Source organism: Balaenoptera ricei, chromosome 10 (assembly GCF_028023285.1).
Source record: "Balaenoptera ricei isolate mBalRic1 chromosome 10, mBalRic1.hap2, whole genome shotgun sequence".
Lineage (NCBI taxonomy): Eukaryota > Metazoa > Chordata > Mammalia > Artiodactyla > Balaenopteridae > Balaenoptera > Balaenoptera ricei.
The window spans coordinates 22,214,509-22,238,090 of NC_082648.1; the positions used below are offsets into that span (position 1 = coordinate 22,214,509).

At 38.5% G+C, this 23,582-nt stretch overlaps 1 protein-coding gene across 4 annotated transcripts in view; it reads right to left on the reverse strand.

Moving 5' to 3' along the window:
- The window catches only part of ITPR2 (inositol 1,4,5-trisphosphate receptor type 2), a 524,073-nt gene that overhangs the window by 118,132 nt on the left and 382,359 nt on the right, over nucleotides 1-23,582 (reverse strand). The gene's annotated exons all lie outside the window — the stretch shown is intronic.

Sequence of the window (23,582 nt, forward strand, 5' to 3'; positions counted from 1 at the left end):
TAACAAAAATATCATAGACTGGGTGGCTTATAAACAGAAACTTATTTCTCACATTTCTGGATGTTGGGAAGTCCAAGATCAAAGCACCAGCAGATTCGATGTTTAAGGAGAGCTCACTTCCTCACAGTCAGATGTCTTCTCATTATAACCTCATTGGTGGAAAAGGCAAGGGATCTCTCTCAGGCCTCTTTCATAGGGCACTAATCCCATTCAGAAGGGCTCCACCATCATGACCTAATCACCTCCCAAAGGCCCCACCTCCTAATACCTCCTAATACCATCACATTAGGCATTAGGATTCAACATATGAATTTTGGTGAGACATAAACATTCAATCTATAGCAAAAGCTAATACAAACCATAAAGGAATTTTTCTCTTAACTGTGGCAAGATAAACTGAGATCCTTACCTATTCTTTTTGCTTCTGTTGGAAAAGGAATTGGAGGATTAGAGAGAATCCATTTGGGAAAGGTGCCATCTGTCCAGAGCTACTCTCAGGACTGTGAGGTCCTTTATAAAGAAAATAGATCAAAGAAGAAATAACTCTTCTTCTAGCATGTGGTTGCCAGAATTATTATTCTGTTAGGAGTAGGGTCAAAGCCATGTTAAGAAGAAAAGGTTTACTCACATGAGGCAGTTCAGCCCTGTGGTCTTGACAAGAAGACAGTCACCGTGGCAGGCGGTGTTTGCACTAAGATACTTTAGAAGAGAATCAGCTTCAGGCCCCCCAGTAGACAGGAGCACCCCCTTCCCACTTCAGGCAGCAGAGTTCAGGCTGCAGGAAACCCCCATTAATATTCACCTCATGTCTGAAGTTAAGTAGTGAAGGGCTCCTTTCCCAAGGAGGAAATGGTGGCCTTTCCCAAAGAAGGGAGGTGATAATATTAGAAAGTTGGAGGAGGGGTCAGATGAGGATGAGAGGAAGTGGGAAGGGTATTATAGATGGGCTATGGGAAGCAGAGGAAAGTGCTGATTCACCACCAACCAGAGTAATGGAATGGGTTAGCTGGGAAAAGTAACGAATCTCAGTCTTTCTTAAAAAGTCAGTTAAAAAATCCCTTTTTCTCTTTCTCAGGCTTCCCTGTTCCTTAGTCAAACACAGTTAGCCATATTATCTTGAGCAGAATTTGGACTTTAATCAGAATGAGAGAGAAAAAAGGCAATATTCATTTTTCTGGATTTCCAAATAGGTTCTTGAGAATCCAAAGAGAAAGCCCCAAAGAAAGCGTGACCAACCGGGAAGCTGGCAATGGACAGAAGAGAGAACAGAGGGGGTGTTCATTCTGAGAAATACCTTTTGGCACCCTGGGAAAGAGATGGGGCAAACTCCTGAGCACCTTGCCAGGCAGCTGTGGAGGATTCATAAACCACCAGCCCAAAGGACCCCAGACCCGAAGGAAAGCATGAGACCTCAAGACTGTTTTCTCTCATCCCTGCCGCATACACGCAACCACAGGGAAGTAAGGAACTGGTCCCTTCCCTCCCCCTGCAGGACTGAAAGAGGGATCCTGGAAGGCCAGCATTACCCTACGTTAGAGCATCGTTATCCAAGGAGTTTAAAAAACATAGCTTTTCCTTAACTAATATCTAAAGTAAATTCTTTATGGTTCTTAGAGATCAGTTTATTATTTCCATTTTACAATGGTGGCCAAACTAAGATAAAGATACATGCAAAATGACAAGAAATTTGCAAAAATTTTTAAAACTCCTAATTTCCAGATGATCTAGACTCCTATTCTTGAGGGTCTGTCTGAAATTATAGTAAAATCAATAAAAGGCCTTTAATGATTATAATAAATATGATAGCTCAACCCCTGAAGCAGGGCAAAGAAGGAGAGGGGGGAAAAAAGGCAAGAAACAATGCATTTTTAAATGATTGAAAGCAGTAAGTTTTCTAGGTACTAAGGTTGTGACAGGAAGCATTACAAATTGTTGTGATGAAGAATCTAGCTTTCCTCCTGATGGCTAATATTCATGCTAATACAAAGGTTCTCAGAATGTGGTCCAGGCCAGCGATATCAGCATCACCTGAGAACTCATGAGAAATGTAGTTTCTTAGGTCCCACCTCACCTTCAGGGGGTGAACTCTGCGGGTGAGGCCCAGCAACCTGGTTTAACCAGCCCTCTAGGAGATTCCAATCCTGCTAACAGAATCCTGATGCTTAATATGTTTTATCACCATGACCAACTTATATTCTTGACAGGAAATCCCCTTTTTTGTAATATAAAATTAAACATAAAAGAAGCAACTTTTTTAAAAGAAGTTTTTTCCTTTAAAAACCTATAAGAAAAATGTAAACATTTATTAAATACTCTTAATAACAGTAGTTTACTGAATCCATTTTTCAAAAAAAATTGAAATTGGGATCAGACATATCAAAAGTATTCCATTTAATTAAAAGAAAACTGGTCACTTATCACTCATGGCTTCCAATTTCTGAGCTCACTTTGCTCTTTTAAAAAGATTTCTGTACTCACTATTTACAATAGCCAGGACATGGAAGCAACCTAAATGTCTATCGACAAAGGAATGGATAAAGAAGATGTGGTACAGATATACAATGGAATATTACTCAGCCATTAAGAAAGAAATAATGCCATTTGTAGCAACAAGGATGGACCTAAAAAGATTGTGATACTGAGTGAAGTAAGTCAGACAGAGAAGGACTAATATCGTGTGATATCACTTACATGTGGAATCTAAAAAAAATGGTACAAATGAACTTATTTACAAAACAGAAATAGAGTTACAGATGTAGAAAACAATCTTATGGTTACCAGAGAGGAATGAGGGAGGAGGGATAAATTGGGAGATTGGGATTGACATATACACACTACTGTATATAAAGTAGATAACTAATAAGGGCCTACTGTATAGCAACAGGGAACTCTACTCAATACTCTGTAATGACATATGGGAAAAGAATCTAAAAAAGAGTGAATATATGTACACATAGAACTGATTCACTTTGCCGTACAGCAGAAAGTAACACACACTGTAGATCAACTATACTCCAATAAAAATTTAAAAAAATAAATAAAAAGAGTTCTATACTAAAATCCCATTCAAATAAAAAAAAGTTTATTAGAAGGTTTACGTAATTATACTATATAATAAATATATTCGTTTATAAAATTAGTTTATAAGTGTATCTTCATGAGTAGATGAACAAAATTACCTTCTAAAGCAAGCTTTTCCCTACAATTATTTGTCATATTTATTCTTTAGTTTCATTTCTTCAACTAAAACAGGTCACACTTTCTCCTACCTTAATACTTAGAAGCTATATGTATTAGTATTTTATTAAGAATTTATCATTTTAAGGGGAAATACCTGCCATTTTACATTGTTTCATGCAAACTTTAGCAAAGTATAAATCTGAACTGCTTTTGATGTCAATGTAAGAATGTACATCAGTATTTTCTGAATGACTAAAAACTACATGAAAATAAACTGTATGTTAAGTAGGTCGTCTTCTCTGAAATCTGTATTATACAAAAATATTCTATATTAATCATTGTTGGCAGTGTCCTAGTCAAAATAAATAAAATATTTCATGGTGAAAAGCAAGAAAAAAAAACAGTTCTACCTGTTTAGTGAGCTTACCCGAAATACAGATAAACATTAATATAAGACAAAGAAGGCAGCAGCTGATGTCTAGGAAACCCCAAAATGATGTACATTCGGAGTTTTTTGCTTTTGTTTTGTAGAACTGATGACAGACATTTCTTCAGACTCTATTTCTATTTGATGTAAATAAAGACACGTCTTTGAAATTTGTGGGTCTTACTATTCCCATAGAGGAAGTAATGCATTTCTTCAGACCCAGAGATAAGAGGATAATGATACTTTAGTATTATTATCTAGAAATAATAATAGAAATAAAGCATCTAGAAATAAATTTGCTGGATATTTACCATCATGTCCCCTCCTCAGTGATTTTTCAAATGTGGCTTGGGAAACACTAGCAGAACAGAAGGATCCTTCTCCATGACAATTAAAATAATGAAATTTGAGTGTGAATTTTTATTTATTTGATGTTAGTGTATCTCCCTCACCTAGAATATAAGTCCTGGGAGGACAGGAATTTTGTTTTGTTCACGGTTGTGTCCCATGTAACTAGAACACTGCTTAGCATGGAACAGCTCCTTAATAAATATTTATTGGATGGATGGATAGCTGGATGGATGGGTGGATGGCAGGCACAGAGAGTTTTTGTTCAATTTTTAATGGTAAATGTGTTTAATTTTCCAAAAGAGATTGATTTTTAGAAAATATTGAATTACAATTTGTGTATATAAAAGATGTTCTAATTCCTTTCTGGAATAAAGCAGTCGTTTACTTATAACATAAAGAAATTAGTAATTATAGCGTTGCTTATCTCTTCAAAAGTATTCTGATTCTTTCATTGTTTCTAGTGATCTTTTTTTTTCCCCCCAAGGAAAGCACCAAGAGGTGAAGAAAGCCATCGCTTTGAGGGCTTTGACCATATTAAAGTAGGTCTTATGGTTGGCTGGGAAAACTTAGAGAATTCTTGCTCTCAAAGTAATTGTTGGAATAAGTGGGATTATTCTTCACACTAAGGGACTATCTCTGGTTCTGTCCCTGACCTTTCATGGGAACACGTACACATCCCTTGACCTTTTTATGTCTAATTTACCGGGCTGTGAAATAACAGTAATACATACAATACCATATCAAAGAGAATTACTGGAGGGTCTGTGCTTCTAATGCCCCTGACATTCCTCAACCAACCAGACTTAGTGAAGAGCTCAGTATTACTATTCTACTCTCCTTTATGATAAACCTCTTCTAAGAATGAGTCAATTGCTTTCCTCTTGCTCGTAGTCTTGACAAAGCCATTTGAAAGTGGCCTAATTAAAGGCTTGGAATCCTAATGATGATTTTCACAACAGTTCTCACCCTGCCAGTGTGCTCAGGAATCCAATCTGAAGTGCACAGATGAGCCAGATGTAAAATCAGGGGTGGAGTGTGGGGAGCTGAGAGGAAGCACTGCGAGATAATTTTCAGGAACCTCAAGCTCAGTTGCTTGAAAGCGTTTCAACCTCCGGTTTCTGCAGCTTTCTATTTCTGAGTTACATCAGACTGAGAAATACCATGCTAGTGCAGTCTCTATGTTTAACTGTCTAATCAACAGCTGCTTAAAAAACAGGTCAGTTTTTGTTAGATAGAGCGGTTCTCAAAAGTGAGAGAATTATTGCTTAAGTGAACTTCTGCATTTCAAAGGCAAACCTAATGAAGGAGGAAATGAGGTGGCAAGGTGAATTTCAGCTCTAAGTCAGGATTCAGATCAGTTGAATCAAACTGAAAAGAGACAAAGAATTGAAAACAGATGTCTTCTGTTACTTGTTCATTCTGTGACACCCAACACCTTTTCAATGTTATCTAGTCACTGAGAAGTTAAATTACCCAGGTTGCACATGAGAAGACAAAGAGAGAGCATGCAAAGAAAAGAGAGAAAAGGAGGAAAGAAAATTTAGAGACAAACTCATTTAGAAAGATTTGTTCTCCTTTCTTACAAAATACACAGCTAATTGGTAAACATCTAAGGAAACACGCATTGAACACAAACATATAGATACTATGGACAAAGCTACTGCCTGCATTTTAAGCTTCTTTGGTATTACATGATGAGGTCATGAATGATCCATAAATATTGTTAGATCCATAAAGCACGTTATATGCAATTTTAACATAACATAAAGACCCACTTATCCCAATCCAAAACAACAACAACAAAATTCTCTTCATAAGGTAAGCAATCATGAGCTAAATATTATGATTGGTATATGCCTTGTGTGTTCATTCTAAAATACCTCAGGAAACTGTAGTGTGTGCCCAGTAATTCTCTAAGCATAGGGATTACAACAGTGAACAAAATAGACAAAACTCCTGCCCTTACGGAGTGGACTTTCTGGTCATGGGGGAGACATACACAAACAAATACATGGTCTACCAAAAGGGGAAAGTGCTAAGAAGAAAATAAAGCAGAGGATGGGAGGAATGAGCTCTAGGGGGGATGGAGGTTGCCATTTCAAGTGAAATGGTCAGAACACTGTAACAGAAGTTTAAAAGGCAGAAGAAAGAGTAAATTCAATGACATAAAGCAGGATTATGTTTGCTGGCTTCAAAGCACAGCCATGAGACCCATGTGGCTTAAGCTGGGGAGGAGGAGGGTGGCCAGAGATATAGGTAGAGGGGGCACAGGGGTCAGGTCATACTGAGAAGCTTATGAAGCCAATGCCAAGATTTGACTTTTGTTTAGAAACTAGAAGTATCAGAAGGTTGTAAGCAGAGAGGTGACATAATCTGCATTGCATTTTTAAGGGTTCAGGGCAGCTGCTGTTAGAGAAGACATTGAGGAATGCAGGGGTGAATGGAGCGGGGAGGACAGTTAGACGCTTATTAAAATAACCCAGGTGAGAGATGGTGGTGATTTGGACTAAGTGGTAGTGAAGGATGTCGGCAGATTCTGGAATATAAAGTGCAAGAGGAAGGATGCTGACAGAGACGGCTAGAGAGTGGGACTGCACGGTGCTTAGCATCAGGGGCTCAGAACAGACCTGGCTTCAAACCCTGTCCAATAACTGTACTTCATTCATATTTATCTCAGAGAGTTATGGTGATGATTACATGAGACATAGCCTTAGTACTTGATAACTATGAGACAATTTTTTTTTTTTAAAGTAATCAGGCACATGATCATCAAAGGTCTCCCAAGCCCTGCTCCTGAGTGCGTGCCCTGTTCTACTGAAGGCAGTTGAAAAGTTTGGTCAGGAGACAGACACAAGCAGTTGGCATTTGAAAACAATCCCTTTGACCTCCCTGTGGAAAGTGGATTAAAAAGGGACTTGACTGGAGGCAAAGAGACAGGAAGCTGCTGCAGCAGCCATCCAGGCAGAAGGAGGAAACGGGCAGGAAGAGGAAGAAGACCGGGCAGGTCTGAGGGATGCCCAGAGGGCAGAACTGGTGGGCCCTGCTGTCCGCGTGGGGTGGAGGAAGGGTCAAGATGAATGCCGGCTTTCTAGCTGGGTAACTGCTTAGAGAACCGTGCCACTCACTGAGAGAAGGACCTCAGCGTAGTTCTGGGGAGAGGCTGGTGATGATTTTCAGACTGTTTCCCTGCGCCACAGTAAACGCAGACGGCAACACACGAGAAAGGAGAAGGTCAAGGCCTCAGGAGAAGCCAGGAGGCTCTGGCTGTCTGTCACCGCCTGCAGCCTCAGCACTGATCTTTTCTTGATATGTGTGTTTAACTGATTACTTTGGAAAACGTCTCCCTTCATTTGTGTCAGTGTTGAATGTGTGGGAGTGATCAACTTTAAAAACGAGTTAAATACGCACTTCTAGAATCAGGGATGCAGTCAATAAAATAGGGGGTGATGGAGGATGTCAAGGAAAACTTGCCCAAAGAAAGTGTTTCCTGTTAATACTGTACAGACAAATGTTTGTTTATTCCTTTCGGAGCTCATTCGTGGGCCCTCTTGCAGCATCCACTTAGGATCTGAACACGGCAGCTGTCTGAATTCGAGCCCTCCCCAACCCTAATGAGCTTCAGGAAGGCTGACGTGCTTCTCCTTCATGCTTCTGTCTCAGGAATCTGACCGTGAAGGCCTTGCTGCACCTCCTGAGCCCACTGACATTTAATTAGCACCATTGCTGTGATCCCATAGCGTGCGTTACCAGATGGGAACCGTGGAGCACCACGCGGGCTGGGTACCGGCTGAAACAAATCCCTTGTCTGGCAGCTAAAGATCTGCTTGTGCAATCGGGAACCTATATTTCCTATTAGCCCTTTATTGGTAGTGCTTTTGGGGAATGTGCTAAGAGCAGAGACAAACATACCTGAGGAGGCTGCGGAAATCTTGGATGGACATTTTAAACAAAATACACACACGCAGACACCCACTTCTTCTGAAGAACAACTACAGTGTATTGAGGGTGTAAATGAAGTTGCTCAGTGACAGCGACACAATCTGAGTTGTAACGCCAGCAGTGTTTATCTCATCCTCCCTCCCCTCTAAGATTTAGAACTGATATTTCACTTTCATGCTGCTTAGGATAGGGATCAGAAGAGGATATATTGGCTAAGCTGTTTTGATTCACTGCTTCTCTGACCCTAACATGCACCGGGAGTGAATCTGCTTTTTAGGTATTAATCCCACAGCCTCCTCTGCTTCACTGCTGTCTGTTTAGGGCCCCCACTGCTCAGTATGGATTGCTCTTAGTGAGACTGTTGGTAACCTGCTAAGTGCCAAGTCCTGGGGTTGCGTTTAGGGCTGCACCTTGTGTATGGAGTTCCTTGGAGTCCCTGGTCCCCGGCTCCTTTGTGAGTCTCTCTCCTATCTTGCTTTCATGTCCCATTCACTCAGGTCTCTCATTCTCAGCCTATACGTTTCTCTTTCTCCTCCTTTCCTTTAAAGTGTTCCATTCTCGATCTTTTTCCTCCTCTCATTCCAATTGCTTTTCCTGAGAAATCTCATATACACCCAGCACTTCCAATAGCATCAATATACTAATGTCTCTGCCCATCCATGTTCCAAGCCCAGCTCTCTTTCCTGAGAATCAGGTACCTATAATCAACAGCAGGTGAAACACCTCTGACCCAATATCCCACAAATTCCTCAAACACCAGAGGTCTAGAACCAAGCTTCTTCTCCCCCCACCTCCCAGCCTTCTCTATCTCCAGTCTTGTGAAATGCACCATCATCTAACCAGCCACTGACTCTACACCTGGCAGTTATCCAAGACTCTCCCACATTCTGGCTCTCCTCATGCCATTCCCAGAAATGAAGCGGAGTTTGCATTTATATGACGGTGATGGCTTCTCATTTCTCCAGGGATAAAGGCCAAACCCCTTAGGAGGCTCTACATGCCCTCTGACCTGACCCTGCCCACCTCCTCAGCCTCACCTCTGGCCCTCTCCCACTTTGTGCCCCAGCCATTCTGGCCTTCTCTTTTGGTTTGGTCCTTAGGAATTTTACATATAAATCAGTGAGAGGCTCAGGATTCTCACACTGCTGTAGGGGGGCAAAGAATACATGCCCAGGCAGGACAGAGTTATGGTTTTCGCTTGTTTTGATGCGAGTTATTTTTTAAAAAGACTCTTTCTGTTGATAAATAGCCCAGATTAATTCCTTTAATTTCACATAAAAGAAAATTAGGTGATAATCAGATTAGTTTGATAGCAGGAAGGTAGAAAGTTCAAAAGAGGCTGGATCTGGGTCAGGTGACCAGCCTCGGGGACAGTTAGGGAAGGAAGCTGATGAGGGCAAACCTCTGCAGCAGCTTCTTTGAAACTGTGACCTGCGGACAACTTGAATAAAAATACCCAGGATGTACGGTAAGAAGCAATTTGGGGTTCCACCCCAGACCTATTCAATCCAAGTATCTGGGGATGGGGTCCAGGAGTTTGATGCCCACTACAATGTCAGAACCACTGCTTTGACCTCAACTTTAATACACAGCGTTTCCCTAGTTACGTACCAGATGGAAGCAGAATGTTACCTTTTCCCCAGCGAAGTTTCTTTATTCTGACCTCTAACCTCCACCCCTAGATCTGTGTGATTTCAAGTACTTGTGCCTTCATGTTCCGCTCTTCTGCTTCTGTTCTACTTGATTCATTCACACTCCTGTTTCATACTTGATTAATTCATACTCTCAATCTGACGATTCAACCTACGCTGCCTGGTCAAATAGTTAGTCAACTGTCATTTAGGATCAGGCTTCCACTGTTCACAGAAGACTGAAATCACAGAATCATAGCAATGGAAAGAAAGAACCTCCAGTGAGTTCATTTTTATCCAGGCAGACACTCTAAGTGTACGTCTCTCTGTTGTGTGTGTACGCATGTGTGTTACACTCATATACAAAGTGAATTGAATGTTATAAATATAAACACGAAAGATACTTGCAAATAAATGACTTATCAATTCTGACTCATATAGGTTTTTCAAATGTGAGAAACTTCTGATTGTGAAGATTCTAAAAATCATCTAAAGCAAGGGTTAGCAAACGATGGCTTGTGGGTCAAATCTGGCCTACCACCTGTTTTCTTAAATGAAGTTTCATTTTAACACGGCCATGCTCATTTCTTTACGTATTGTCTATAGCTGGTTTGGCACTAGAATGGCAAGTTAAGTGTTTGCAGCAGAGACTGTATAACTGGAAAAGCCTGAAATATTTACTATGCGGCCCTTTGCAAAAAGTAACCTATAAAAGTGAAAAGTAAAACACACTTGCAAATATTTTGCAGGTCTCATACAGCTGACAAAATGTTAGATATAGATAGATAGATAGGAAAAAAGATATATTTTGAACCAAACAATTTTATATCTCTAGAAGTGATATTATTTCATTGATAACACGAATCCCAACAAGGGACTTTCCAGAACTTTCCCCTACTTATAATTTCAAATAACTGCTTGGTTGTGATGTAGAAGGGGGACTTTTTTGGTCTGGCTGAGGATAACTATTTCAGTTTCTGAAACCTGACTTTTTAGTTCAAAAGTTTATCTTCAAGCATTATTTTGTCACTATGGTGTCTCACTTTTCTGTGCCTCTGTAAGTAATTCTGAAACTCCAAATGCACCAACAGGCACAAAGCACATCACGTTACTAGTAAGACGCACATACCGACAGAAGTCTCTTGGCTATTAAATCAGAAATATTTTTATTTTAGTATTTTCATACACAACCTTAATATTCTACCACTGGATCTATTGACCAAAAGAGTAAAGTGGATCCCTATGTCCTGCCATCCCATCCCATCTCATACTTCTACAACGTATCATCGGAATAAAGTGTCAGCTATATAGTTAACCTTTCTTCATTTATGTTTGAGCTGGAAAAACAAGTTAACCAATAAACACAGGCAGATACATGCAAGCACACACACAAACACATACATCCAGAATACTACTTGTGCTTTGACATAAGTGTTTTCATATTGGCTTACATGTTTACTAATTATATTTTCTCTTTCTAAAGTTAAAAAAAATTTTTTTAACATCTTTATTGGAGTATAATTGCTTTACAATGTTGTGTTAGTTTCTGCTGTATAACAAAGTGAATCAGCTATATGTATACATATATCCCCATATCCCCTCCCTCTTGCGTCTCCCTCCTACCCTCCCTATCCCACCCCTCTAGGTGGTCACAAAGCACTGAGCTGATCTCCCTGTGCGATACAGCTGCTTCCCACTAGCTATCTATTTTACATCTGGTAGTGTATGCTACTCTCTCTCTTCATCCCAGCTTACCCTTCCCTCTCCCCGTGTCCTCAAGTCCATTCTCTACATCTGCGTCTCTATTCCTGTCCTGCCCCTAGGTTCTTCAGAACTTTTTTTTTTTTTAGATTCCATATATATCTGTTAGCATACGGTATTTGTTTTTCTCTTTCTGACTTACTTCACTCTGTATGACAGACTCTAGGTCCATCCACCTCACTACAAATAACACAATTTTGTTTCTTTTTATGGCTGAGTAATATTCCATTGTATATATGTGCCATATCTTCTTTATCCATTCATCTGTCTATGGACACTTAGGTTGCTTCCATGTCCTGGCTATTGTAAATAGTGCTGCAGTGAACATTGTGGTACATGACTCTTTTTGAAGTATGGTTTTCTCAAGGTATATGCCCAGTAGTGGGATTGCTGAGTCATATGGTAGTTCTATTTTCTCTTGGGTTCCTTTTTAATTGACCTATCTTTAAACACTTGCTTAGTAATGTCAGGTTGTAAATTAGTGCATGAATAAAAGTATAATCATTAAAAGATCTTTTGAAGACTTGTAATAATGCTTTTGAGTTGGTGGATATCTTTAAAGCAGACTTCTGTGCCATTTGCCTTTGTGTTAGTGTGTTTAGTATTCTACCAAATCCTTAACGTCTCATTAACTTTATAGCAACATAAATAAGAACTAAGCACCCTAAGGAACAGCTTAGCAGAAACTTATGCTATATTTCAATAAATATTTTGACTGAATTGTTTTTTGGCACTTAAAACCCTCCAGAATTTGGTAAGATGTGTCCCTCCATTCTCCCTCCACATCTGCACCATGCTGCTTTCCATATCCCTTGATGTGGCGTCCCAGAGTTCCTCACCTCCATACACATATCATGATGACTATTACCTCTTCCTCTGCTCTTTCCTTCCCTGTGATGGAAATGCCTTCCTCTCTTTTCTCTGCTTATCTAAATCTTATCAATACATAAGGTTCATCTAAAATGTTAGCCCCTCCACAAAGCCCTCTACAGTAACACCAATATTAACCTATTTCCTTTCTAGTGATCTATGGCGCCTGTTAACTGTAATAGTCATTCATTTACTCAATCAATCAAAAGTATTTACTGTATCAAACACAGTCCTATGCACTAGGCAACACATTAATGAATAAAACACAACTCCTGTCTTTGCTGAACTTGGAGTCTAGTGGCAACAAACAAGTCAACAGGCCACAGTAATTCAGTGATATATGTTCTGTGATCAGAGTAAGCACAGTGTGTGATGGGAGCACACAGCACAGGCATCAACCCAGCCTTGGGTTAGAGTAATGAGAAGAAACTAAGGTTCTGGAGTCACAGGGTCTGGGTCTGTATCTAAGTTTAAAAGACTGTGGGAGAATCAAGAGTTTCATTACAAATATGTAAAGTGTGAGAGGCCTAAAAAGGCATTCAAATGCAGATCTCAAACAAGCAGCTGGATATACCAGTCTGGTGTTCAGAGGAGAGGCTCATGCTGACGATACAAATTGGGAATTTATTATGGTACAGCTGGTGTTTAAAGTCACGTGACTGAGTGAGACCCTCTAGGGAGGGAGTGTCGATTGAGAAGACGAGAGAGCCGTGGAATGGGTCCTAGAACACTCTGATTAGAACACTTCTGATAGAAGCAGGAGAAGAATGGCAGCCAGTGACAGAAACTGAGAAGAAGGGGCTGGGGAGGAAGCAGAAAATCAATCGTGCTGCATGAAAGCTAAGTCTTTCAAGAAGAGAGCAGCCGACTGTGTGAAATATTAGTGACAGGACAAATAATGATGGAGTCTGAGGACAAGCTGTTCGATTTATCCAGGTGGCGGTCACTGGTGACCTCGTTACGAGCTGTTCTGGTGGCATGGTCAGGATGAAAGGCTGCCAGGGATGAATTTAAGAGAGAACAGAAAGAGGAAATGGAGGTAGCGATTGTATACAACTTTTGATCGTTTTACTAAAAAAGGGAGCAGAGCTATGGGTCAATGGCCTAGGGGTTTTTTAGAGAAGCTGATTTGCCTGCTTGAATGCTGAGCAAATGCTCGAGTACAGGGCAAAGTTATACCTCTGTTCCTCTAACTCCCTCTCTCTCCCTCTCTCTCTCAGCCACACATTCATTTTCCCATGCACACCTCTAACCTGAGATCCCAGAGCATCCCAGGAACACATCTTCCACAGGGCTGCAGAGCTGTGATTGTCTTTATGTCTCCCGGTAATAAAAGGTAAATTCCATGACGGTAGAGACTATATCTAATTTTCACACCCTCAGGATTCCCCATCTGTGGCACAATTGATGTCTGTAACATACCTGCCCCAAAAGGAACAGGCAATGTGATCTCAAGGAGGATGACATCCCCACAAGAATACAGGCTCATTGAGCAAGGGATTTAGATCTGTTTGCTGAGAACACAGCCAGGTTATAGTATGTGATCAATAAATTTACACTGAATTAAGAATGAATGGAGAATGAATTTAGCTGAGGAAAGTCATGAAAATAAATCTGATTAGCCTTAACACTGATAGAGCACTTCTGATGCACCAGGCTCTGTCCAGGTGCTGGATTGTGTATGTAGGAATATTTGTGGAGACAATTATCTATATAGCATCATGTTAAAATTTTTATTGAAAATTCAATTGCCTTTTATTATTACAGAGTATGCACGGCAACAGGATACAGCTAAGCTTTGTTGTTTTTTTTTTAATCTAGTATCTGACAGATATTTTTAAATTACTAAATTGTATTAATCTAAACCTCTATCACATCACCAGTAATTAATACTACTAGTGAGGGTTCCCTCAGTAAATTCCTATTAGCATTAGGTACAAAGAAGTGTTGTGCTTCATTAATAATCTGTATGGGTTTGTTTTTTTGGGGGAGGGATTGGGTTTTGGGTGGGGTTTTTTTGCATTATATATGTATCATGTAACTTAAATATTTCTTTTTTGCCTTGGTTGCCAAGAAACACAGAATAATTAATGCTCAAAGTAACATTAGTTGGTAATAACCTATTTTATTAATAGTTTGATGCAGTATTACATCAAACTGCCTTTTGATAGCAACACAGAAAATTATCTTTCTTGTAGGGGGAAAATAGCTGATCCTGATTTTTCTATTTCTTTCAAAAAAGAAAACTTGCAGTTATGTTAAGTTTTCAGGCAAAGTTCCTTCAGTTGCTTACATTTCTACATATCTATTTGCCAAGACTAACAGCAGGTTTTTCACGTAGCTGGGCAATTAGGATAAGCCTATTTTCTGCAATTTAATAAAATAATCTCTTGATATTTAAAAAAGTTTTTTTTCAACTAAATTCACATATTGTAAAGTTTCTACATTATGAAAGCCTCTCTATGAAGTCACCTTACATATCTATTTTCAGAATGGCTGTTGTATCGTACACACTTCAGGTTTATTTATATTCAACTCAATTATAATTCAGAAGTGTAGATCATTATTTATCCCTAAGGACTAAAAACAGCTATGTTCATTTTTTTTCTGGTACGTTCTGCAGAACAGTTTAGAAAACATTGTTTACCATGCCATCCCCTGCCCTTGTATACATTTCTCTGAGAATTAAATACCAGTAATAAGTTGGTCATAAATGAATAGTATAGGTATGACTTGTATTGCCCATTATTTTTTACTCTTGGTTACCAAGAAGCTCAGAGCTACTACCACTGATAAACAGTGAGGATACTGGCCAAGACCCTAAACATACTTAGATTCTTTTCCTTCTCAAGGCTTTGATCTTGTATTCTAACAGTCTAATTTTACAAGTGCATTTCTTATTCAATCTCAAATTCCTTTTATAAGTAGGTAAGGTATAAATAAATACATAAATATCCAGTAGCTGGTTAGTTACTTTGTTATATTATTTAAAACATAATCGATTCCAGTAAAAGAGCCATCAGGGTCCAACTACCCTCTAGTTAGTGTCCAATAGGTCTCTGAAAGTTTGCTCTGCAAACATAGCTCATGGATACTCATCATATTTTTTTAGAGAAAGCTGAAGTCAGAGAAGTTGAGTGATGTAATCAGCTAATGGAGAAAATACAGGGTTCGGGGTGAATAAGAGTTAAGCTGTTTGTACTATATTCTAGCCAGCAAATTACTGAGCTACAAGTGCCTCTGTGAGCTGAAAACCCAGCTGTGTTTTCTACTCTCTGCACTACAAGCAATAATAAAGATGACGAAATTGTTAGTTAAAACCCTTCAAAGATATTAAAGATGGAAGTTATGTATCCAATTACAAGCCCATCCTTCTACTTCTACAAATAAAGTAAATGAAGCGATGCTGATGACTACATATTAGCATAAGAAAATAGAAGCGGCAAAGAGGTGAAGCAGCCTAAATCTCTAAGGAAAACATTTTAGGTAGTCTGAGCAATACATATATTTCATATGGCTTCAGTATAAATTAAAATTTAGCTAGAGTAATGTATATGCATATCCCTTAAAATGAATATAGCTCAAGCAACAGCAGCTCTGAGACCAAAATTCTAAAAAAAATAACCCAGATTAATGAGGACTATCAGGATATCTAGCAAATTCTGTCAGCATGACAGAAAGCATCCCAGCCCTTGAAACAGGATGGCAGTTCCTACCATCCTCTCTCCCCTGAAAGGAAAGAAAGAGATATTGGCTTTGGCTGGGGACAGGGTAACAAATCAAAGGTCTAAAATATGCTAGGAGATGTATGTATCTCCCTGCATGGAAAAAAAAAATATATATATATATATAGATGCAGCCCTGCCTGGTATCTCTAGCTCTCCTAATAGATTTTGAATTCAATGAATATAGTTGAAATTAGAGCAGACCTAAGGAGGAGCTGAAGAAAGCGTGAAGGCCTCTTATGTTGCTAGAATTCAGACTGACGCTCTAATAATTTTGTCACTAAAGAAAGAAATATAAATCTACCAAACATGAAATGTTAAGCAGAAAAGTATTTGCTTCCACTGAACTTGGCTTCAAGATCCTCACAGCAGACTAACAATTAGAAGTCCAATTTCGATCCATTTCCTGGACTATATTTTTTTATCGCTCCCACTCACCATGAATCTGAGAGGTCATATAAATGGCTGTAATCCCAAGATTCTCTGTTGCTTGTTGAAAGACATGTAGGTGCCTATCTGAGGATTTAAATACCTAAGCATTTTTCCCTGTGATATTTTTCTTTGTGGGAAGTTTTTTTGTTTTGTTTTGTTTTTTAATGAGGCCTTACAGGTACCCAGATTTTGTGAATCTACTACTAATTATGTAGCCTAGACCGATATACATGAAATAAAGAACAACTCTAGAATTACACACAGCATAAGCTAGTGTGAAAGAATGTATGCAGTTTGGGGTGAACATAATAGATATAAGAACTCAAAATAAAGAAAGATCATTGTTGATTGGAAATGGGGTAAGTAGGCTTCAATTTGAATTTTAGAGGAACTAAGGTAATACTAAATGAATTTTAAGAACAGGAGGAGATATTAGTTCAGCAGAGAAAGATGGCATCATGAATGAAAATAAGAAAGGTTCCTGATGAGGGAAGCTATCATAGGGTCCTATCTACGTAGGGTTTGCTGACATGATTGGCAAAGAATAAACTACAAAATTAAAAAGAAAGTCCATAGCAGTTGAATAAGATCCTTGACTGCCAGAATGCTAATATCAATTTTGTAGATTCTATAAATCTTCCAGAGTACCTGCATTATATAAAAATATTCTCAGCATGCATGAATTTTTACAAGAAATTATTCCCCCAAACTCTTCTTGAGTATCTACCATAGCTAGGTATGTACTTGACACAGGAACAGAAAAAAATAACTGTCTGTGCACAAGGATTTATACTCGAGTGGGGAAAAATATCATTAATTTTGATTATGATATTTGATGATAATGATGATAACAGTAAAATATCTTTATTCAGTTTTTTATTATAATACTTAAATTATAAAATACTAAATTTTTAAAGTATATCATGTCCTACTCATTCATTCACTCATTCATGCAATATTTGTTAAATGCCTACAATAAGCGTCATTACAGTTATCAAAGACGATGACTCAATTCAAATGATTGTAATTCATTTCATATAAACACATAAGTAGATACCACACAAAATCCTTAGCAATATTCCCCAAAGAAGTTCCTTTCTCTAAAATATCTATGGTGCATAAGTCATTGCCTCTGCCTGGAATGTTGTCCCCCTTCCCCCTATTCTTCAAGATTTAGTTCAAGTGTCACCTCTTCCATGAATTCTCTCCTGACTCCTCAGGGAAGCGTGTCTTGCCCACACCTCCATTTTAACCTAAGTACATTCAGTTACAATGATTTATCTGTCTCCCTCTCCCCCCTCCAACACACACTCAGTTGTGAGCTTTTTGGTGGCATCTTTATTCATTTTCTATCTTAGCAACTGAAGCAATGCCTGACATAAGAGGTGCTCAATAAATGTTCTTTAATGACCAGCTTATAATAAATGAGCCTCGGGTGCAGTGTTTGTGATTATTATAGTGTTCAAGTGCTGGTGGCTGGTTGAAGGTCCAGCTACACAGGTCTTTTATTCCTGTAAACATGCCAAGCTCACTGCCACTTTCCAGCCATCTGTGGGATGTTCCCCAACTCTGTCCCATTATATACTGCTGACTTTTGCTTTTTCACTTAGATCTAACTTCAGTTTCACCTCCCCAGAGAAAACCCTCTTGATCAGCCAATCTACAACAGCACCTCCTGAGTGTCTTTCGTCACACCCACTTCTCATTCACTGCATAGCCTGTGTCACTATCTGCTATCTCTGGTTCGTCTATTTGTCACTGCTCCCAGTCAGAATGTAAATGCCCTGAGAGCTGATCTCTTGTTGGTCTCCTTCACTACTGAATTCCTAGTATCTAGTACAGTGCCTGACATCTGGTAAAGCACTCAAAAGTCCATGCAATTGAATAAAAAAGGAATGAGAACTTTAGATCCTTTACTCTCCAAGTGGCAAACTACGGCTCATGAGCTGCATTTTGCCTGCTGGTGAGTTTTGCTTCGACTGTTCAGTGTTTTTCAAATTTTTGAATGAGTTGTCAATTTTTAAAAATTAGGAGCTTTCACATTTTGTAAAATTTCAAAATTCAGACTTTTTGAAATAGTGAAAGAAGAGGAAATTCAGAGCCTGCAAGCCCAGTTGGAAAGTCGGAAGAGTTAAGCAACAGCTTTACCGTATCACCCCATTGTCCCAGCCTCACCTGCCCCCATATCACTCATTTTTCTTTGGCCCTGAAGGTGGTTTGGATTTTGACCCTGATCTCTTCCAGTAAAGGTCGCACATGCCCTACATCACACTCACATAACTACTACAAACCCTTCCCCCATGGACCGCTGTTACTACTAAACCTTGGACTATGTCTTTAGAGATAAATTAACACAAGAACTTACCTTTTTATTATTCCTGCATTATGACATGGAAAAATTACATAATTAAAAGCAAAAACTGAATTCATTATACACTAGAAGAAAATCTAGGTAAGTGTTTAACAGATCTCAAGGTGGTGGAAGAAAACTATCATTAAAACATTAAAAAGCAAATGAACCAGGATGGAGTAGATCTAACTACTATGACTAAGATTTATTAACCTTAATTAAAGTTCACTAAGGCAAAAATGAACCCCAACTGAAGAATGGGTAAACACATTTTCAAGTAATTCAGAGAATAAATAGAAATGACCAAATAACATATTAAAAGACAGTCCATTTTATTAGTAATCCAAAAGATGTGAATTAAAATGAGATCCCTTTTCATCTATCTCATTAATTCATTCAACAAACATGTGCTGAGTGGTCACTATGTTTCTGACACTATCAACTTGGTGAAGCTTTTTATAAATGGTAATAATTTTAAGATTCAGTAAGATGACTACCATCACACTGTGAAAAACAATTTTATAATGTGCATCAAGAACCATAAAATAGTTAGTTACTACCCTGCAACCTAGTAATTAAACTTCTTGGAATTTATCCTAGGCAAATAGTCAGTGTAGCAGACAAGGATTAATGTATGAGGATGTTAATCATAGCGTAATTTATAATATCAAAAACATTAGAACCCTAAATGTCTAACAATAAAGAGTGATTAAATAAATTATGGTACATTCAAATGATGAACAATTATGCAGACATTAAAATTACATTTTCAAAGACTATTTAATGACATGGGGAAATGCTGATGAAAAAATTTAAAGCCTATATTTAAAAAATAATTTCATATATCCAATGAAAGGGATCCATTCTTTCTCGCCTTAAGAGCCAGGAGTTATTCTTGCTTTCCACAGGCTTGCTATATAATATTTCTCCCCATCCTGAAAAGCACATAACACTTCTCCCTATACTTAATTCTAGTAGGTATTGAAATAAAGGGCATCACGTGTTCATTGCAGCATTATTCACAATAGCCAAGATATGGAAACAACATAGCTGTCTGTCAGTGGATAAATGGATAAAGAAGATGTGGTATAGATATACAATGGAATCTTATTCAGCCATGAGAAAGAAGGAGATCCTTCTGTTTGCAAAAACCTGGATGAAACTTGAGGGCTTTACGCTTAGTGAAATAAGTCAGACAGAGAAAGACAAATCCTGTATAATATCACTTAGATGTGCTATCTAAAAATGACAAACTCAGAGAAACAGCGTAGAGTGGTGGTCACCAGGGTTTGGGAAGTGGGGGGAAAGAGGGAGATATGGGGGTCAAAGGGTACAAACTACCAGTTATAAGATTAACAAATTCTGAGGATCTAATGTACAGCCCAGTGATTATAGCTAATGATAGTGTATCATAAACTTGAATGTTGCCAAGAGAGTAGATCTTAAATGTTCTCACCACAAAAGAAAAATGATATTTATGTTACTGAATTGGGTGTTAACTAATGCTATGGTGGTAATCATTTTGCAACATATAAATGTATCAAATCAACATGTTATAACACCTTAAACTGATACAATATTATATGTCAATTATATCTCAGCACAACTGAGGAAGAAACGAAAGGAAACTAAAATAAAGTCTCAGAAAAACAGAAATCGCTACATGGAATCAAAGAAACAATATGACTTATATGTTAAACTTAATCTAAAGTACTGAGCAATGTTCTAGATTGCAGGCAGTGATTGTTCTATAGAAAGACAGGAATAAAGAGAAACAACAGGAAGAAAGCAGAATATAAAAGACCAAAACTAGAGCAGAGAGAGGAGACAGAGACGCATGAGGAGAGCATGTGGAGGACAGAAAGTCTAAAATGGACACACAGCTGAATTTTAAGGAAATTCTCTGCACGACACTATGGTATTAGAACTTAAGAAATTCCCTTTTTGGTGTATTTATAGTTCTATGTAGATCAGACAAGACACTTACAAGAAGCATTATTTTTTTCTTGTAACACCAACCACAGGAAGGGCCAAAAGGATGTCATGGTGGAAAAAGCAGAACTACCTCACTACCATGAAAAGAATAACAACAAAAATTGAAAGTCTGAGGGCACCAAAATAAACTGTCTGTACAAAAGATGATTATAGTAAAACAAGGAGGAAGTTGAACCTCAGTTTTGGAATTACTGAACTGTGCAAAGGCAGAAATCAATCTGCACGGTCATTAGCATGCCGGAGCCAAATGATTCTGCATTCGCAATGAAAACAGCCAAACCTGGATGCAAGAAAACTCGTGGAGCACAGCTACATGGCCACTTCTGAAGCAGTGTTTACAACCACTGTCTTTGGCATTTGTGTCTCAGTATGGGGGCTATTTGGACAGCAGGGTCATAAGGAACTCAGCAACCATCTTTGGCCTCCTAAGAAACCAGCACGATATCCTGGCTTAGAGAAAGCCAAAGGAGTCATTTGTGGAAAGATCAAAAGAGCACAGCAGGCTCTCTTCTGGATGAAAACTGAATTTTTCATTAAAACTGGTGGGAGGAGTCACCTCACAGAGAACACATTTATAAAGTGGCAAGGCAACAACTTTCTGTGTCACTGTAAGAAAGTGAGCAGACCTTTGCTTAACTACACTGCTGGTTACATATACTGTTCCACATATTTTGCCATTCCTGTCCTTTCCTTGAGTTCCTAGAAGGGACTCCTATGGACTCTCGTTTCATGTTTACACTCTTACAGTTTAACCAGAAGCCCTTAAGTATTCAGCAATTCCGAATCTCCTTCTTCCCCTCACTCAGTCTGACATTCTCCCTCTTCCTGAAGACTGGCTTTATTTATGTACCTCTATATTGTACCATCCCAGCTCTGTAAACTACCACTTTCCTAACATTTTGGTTTTCAGAAATTCAGAAACCTCTAGATAACCATTCAGACCATTTTCACATCCACTATTTCATCTCTTCATTTCAGTAAGTTGTTTTTAACCCCTTGTTACTTTTTTTTTTTTTATCTGCTTCTGAATTCCCACTCCTTGGACAATTCCACCATCATCGTTGAATTTAATCTGTTCTCTCCTAGCAGCTTCATAAACTCAAATCCATCAAAATCATTGACCTTATGCTGTCTTCATTTTTAACTTCTTTCATATTTTAAATCATTATCTTTCAATCCATGACTAGCACTTGCATTCTTCATCCTTATTCTCCACTCTTCTCAACATTCACCTTAACCTGTTTTTAAAAATCTGTATTCTCTACTCTTATACTTAATCCGCTTAAAACTGGACTGACCTAACATAGGTCTTTTCTTGACATTGATATTTTTATTGTTACTCATATTATAACTAGTAACATGAAACTGCATTTTTAAACGTTTTCTTCATGGGTATGAGGTGATTTGGCTCCAACATCTACTCCTCTATTTGTTCTAGGTTCTGACTTGGCTGGTCTGGTTGTTCATTTCCCACTTAAAAGACACAGGGTCAGGTCGTGCTCGTGTAGCTGGGATAACCTTTCCAGACAGAGCAAGACTAGCTGTCAGTCAAAAGAACATGGGTGGCTGTATTCCCTGACTTCCTTCTTCTAAAATTTATTGCTGCTCATTCTGCCCTTCTCTTTTTGCTGTTTTCCTTCCACAATGCTACAGCTTCTGAAATAACTCCTTGATCATGTACCCATGCTGTGTCACTGTATTTCTATATTCATTCTAGAAGCCAACATGATTTTAATTCTCAGTTCGTGCTTTTTTTTTCTCTCTACTCTCATTCAGACTCTGGACAGTCCTTCTCTAGCTTGATTCAATTCCTGTCACCCAATTTCTTTCTCCCTTCCTTCCTTCCTCCCTTCCTTTCTTTCTCTTTCTTTTCTTTCCTTCCTTCCTTTCTTTCCTTCCTTCTCTTTCTTTCTCTCTCTCCCTCCCTCTCTTCCTTCTTTCTTCTTTTCTTTATTTTTCTTTCTCTCTTTCTTTCTCTTTCTCTTTCTTTCTCTTTCTTTCTTTCTTTCTCTCTCTCCCTCTCTCCCTCCCTCTCTCTCTCCCTCTCTCCCTCCCTCTCTCTCACCCTCTCTTTTCTGTCTTTCTTTCTCTCTTTCTCTCTCTCCCTCCCTCTCTTTCTTTTCTTTCTTTCTTTTTCTTTTTCTTTCTTTCTCTCTCTCCCTCCCTCTCTTTCTTTTCTTTCTCTCTTTTCTTTCTTTCTTTCTCTTTCTTTTCTTTCTTTCTCCCTCTCTCTCTCGCCCTCCCTCCCTCTCTCTCTCTCTTCCTCTCTCTCTCTTTCTTTTCCACATCCTAAATCTCTGTGTTCTACTTCCTTCAGTGTGCCCTTCATCTTAACTTTCAGTTCCTCAATACCTAAAATTCTCTTGTCTTCCTAGCTGTAACCCATTTGCCCTCACCTTTTTCTGTTCTATATGTGCATTTCACTATACTGTGAGAGACCTAAAAATCTTCTCAATGGTGCAACTATATTACAAAATGATACCAGGTTCTTGTATTAGTATCTTTTAGAATTTGACTCCTTCCCTGAATTTTTTGTAAAAATTATATTCAAGGTTACATACATTAGGCAGTTATACAAAGGATAGAGAAGGGCAATAACTATCTAAAGAGGAAACTTTTAATACCTTAAACTCACAGAGTGCTGTATGTCTATTACATCTCAATAAAACTGGAAAAATTTAAAAACTAAGAAAATTAATCTACTCAGAGTCTTACTTATAGCTACCAATGTTTGTTCAATTATCTGGTAAGATGTACAGGAAAGCAGGAAAAGGAAGAGATTGTCAGTGGGAGAAAATGACTAGAAAGAGAGATAGGGAAAGTCTAGAAGTTTGGACTTCATCCTGTAAGAAAATGAGAGCTATATAGATAAAATCAAATGGGCATATGTCATTTCAATTTTTTAACTTCTAAAAACTCTG